The sequence below is a fragment of the Medicago truncatula genome, chromosome 4 (assembly GCF_003473485.1).
Source record: "Medicago truncatula cultivar Jemalong A17 chromosome 4, MtrunA17r5.0-ANR, whole genome shotgun sequence".
Taxonomy (NCBI): Eukaryota; Viridiplantae; Streptophyta; class Magnoliopsida; order Fabales; family Fabaceae; genus Medicago; species Medicago truncatula.
In genome coordinates this window covers 47862235-47865021 of record NC_053045.1, presented here as the reverse complement: position 1 = coordinate 47865021, position 2787 = coordinate 47862235, and the positions used below count along the sequence as shown (strand labels likewise).

At 33.4% G+C, this 2787-nt stretch overlaps 1 long non-coding RNA gene and 1 pseudogene across 1 annotated transcript; both read left to right on the top strand.

Moving 5' to 3' along the window:
- Nucleotides 1-417: 417 nt before the first annotated feature.
- Nucleotides 418-1003, top strand: LOC25493530 (uncharacterized). Its single transcript, XR_003011064.2, has 2 exons — nucleotides 418-557; nucleotides 658-1003. It is a non-coding gene; the product is annotated as an uncharacterized lncRNA (long non-coding RNA).
- A 244-nt stretch (nucleotides 1004-1247) lies between these two features.
- Nucleotides 1248-2216, top strand: LOC112420922 (receptor-like cytosolic serine/threonine-protein kinase RBK2; annotated as a pseudogene).
- The last annotated feature ends 571 nt before the right edge of the window (nucleotides 2217-2787 follow it).

The window sequence follows — 2787 nt, the reverse complement described above, 5'->3', positions numbered from 1 at the left end:
GAATAAAAATTTAGTGGGCCTGGAGCCCTTGAACACCCTGGATCCACCAACAAATAGACATATAGCAGGCTAGGCTAAAAAAATATGGACGATCATACTTTTATCTCACTATATGTTTCTTGCGTGTCCTACTGAATGGTAATTAACCACCGTTCAGTTTTTTTACTAAGTGCCTAAAGAGCAATTTCCTTATAAGGGTATTTTTTTTTTTTATCTTTTGGGGGCTTATGAGGAATTAGGGGGTCCATAAAACAATTCTCAAGTAACAATATCCGTAGAAGAAATATAACACAGCATGGTCTAAAAAAATAAAAGACAAATTGTTTTCCCACCCCCGAATAAAATAAAAAAATCAAAAGTAAATTTTACAACTGTTTCAATTCAATTGATCAGAATAGTGAAGTGTTGGTAACAACAGAAACTATACATAAAAGATGAACAATACTCATTCGCAATATTCGATCAAATCAAACACCATGAACAACAATAACAACAACAAACCCAAACCTCCTTTCATGCCAGCAAAGGATGACACCAAACCTGTTCTTCAAGACCCAGTACTCTCTCTCTCTCTCTCTCACTACTTTCTTTTTCATATATTTCATTGCATGATTCAGATTTTTATATTAATTTTTGTGTTTTTCTCATCTGTGACAGATACTGAGGTCTGATCCAATTGAAACAGAGGAAGCTGTGTTGCTATTACCTCCATTCTCAATCCCCAACTCAACTTCTCCATCTCAAATGACCTAATTGTATATTTCATTTTGAAACTTCTAACCACTCTATGCCCATGTTAAATATTTGTTTCTTCTCTGTTTTAGACAATGGAATTTTGATTTTTTTAGTGTTTTAGCTCTTCACTCAGAAACCTATCTCTTAAAATGTTATTTTTACTGCTGTATTAATTGTCTTTTACTGAATGTGAATTTCAGTTTTGTTAGTTGTTAGCATATTTGGCCTTGGATTGATGCTTTGAGTGGATTATATTTTACTTGCTTAATACTGCATTAGGTAATTGGGTTAGTGAATCTCGTGCTAGGGAGTTGAAGTTGATGATTGCTAGTTCTCTTCATAGAGCTCGTTTCGATTGACTTATTTTTAAACTTATGCAAATAAATAAACTTTTATGTATTATTTATAAGATTGTTAAGGTAGTGTATGAAAAAACAATTTATGAAGATACAATTTCTATTAGTGAGAACTTATTTATTTGCATAAACTATTTTTTATAAGATTGAAAATAAATCAATCCAAACAAGTCCATATATAGTGCAAATGTTGTTCCATTTGTTGCTTTTTGTATTGACCCCGAGGAGGGTATGTTTTTGTGAGGAAGAACGGTGGGAATGGTAGTTCAACACTCCCTTGGTCTATGAGGTACAAGGTTGCAATTGGGCTATAACTTATCTGCATAATGGAAACCGAAAGATGTGTGTTCATAGAGACATTAAGCCCTCTAACAGTCTTCTTTTTTCTTTCTTCTAAGAAGGCTCCGAAGATGCGATTTCGGATTAGCTACATGGACTTGAACCCTTTCCGTTCCTTTCCTTTGTAAAACCGTCAAAGGAACATTTGGTTATTTGGCTCCGAAGTATTTCCAACGTGGAAAAGTATCAGATAATACTGATGTTTATGCATTTGAGGTGGTTTTATTGGAACTCATTAGTGGACAGAAACCAATTAAAACGAAAAGGTCTCCAAGAGAGGTGAGTTTAGTCCTATGGGATGGGACCATATCTACAGAAGGGGAAAGGAGCCGTTGCTTGATCCTCAACTGAAGCGCAAATTTGAGATTCTCAAATCAAATCGGTGGAATGATTGAAGCCGCAACTGCTTGTGTCACAAATGAAAAATCTAGGAGACCTGGCATACATGATATTATTGCAATACTGAAAGGTGAAGAAGAACCTGTTTTCTCTAAAAGATAATTCACGTTTTCTTTAGGAGTGTTAGGAGTTTCAGAGTTTGAGGATGATAATTATTTCTATGTGTGCTAGTTAAAACATGAGGATGACTACCTCAAAATAACTTTAGTTTTTGACATGATTCTTGCTAGAGTGCTAAAGGTTAGATGCGAGGGAGTTGAAGTTGTAAATAGAAATAGGAGCGGAGATGAAGATTCTTTGTGTGTAGATATCTTCCCTTTACCTTTACCTTTTCTCAAAGGTTCTGAAATGTTATAGATTTTCATTTAAAAAATATTGCCTGCGTAATTTATTTTCCTGGTTAAATTGCATTGCCCGTTTGGATTAGCATATTTTAAAGCTTATATAAAACAGCTTCTGCAAATAAATAAGTTTTTATGTATTATTTACAAGTTCCCTCAGAAGAAAAAAAATGTATTATTTACAAGCTTTTAAGGTAGTTTATGAAAAAACCATTTATGAAGATACAATTTTCGTTAGTGAGAGCTTATAAAATAAAATAAAAACTTATTTATTTACATATGCTATTTTTCATAAGCTCAAACCAAACGGGGCCGTTAGGTACTTATCATACAAGTGCTTAGGCATAAGCAGTTTCTATTCAAAAGATAAAATAAAGTCAAACATTTTTTATGTAAGCTATAGTTGTTTCATTAAGCTCTCACAGACAGTCTCACAAGTGTTTATGTCAATAAATAAATTCAAATAAGTCAACGATAGAAGTTTAGGGTGGTAGAGCATCTAACATGGAGTTTCATGTTGTGAAGTTTAGGGTGGTCAACAAACATGGATAACTCCTAAGCTTGTGATTAATTAGTTGTGAGAAATTGTAGATAACATTTTTTTGCTCTATATCTTG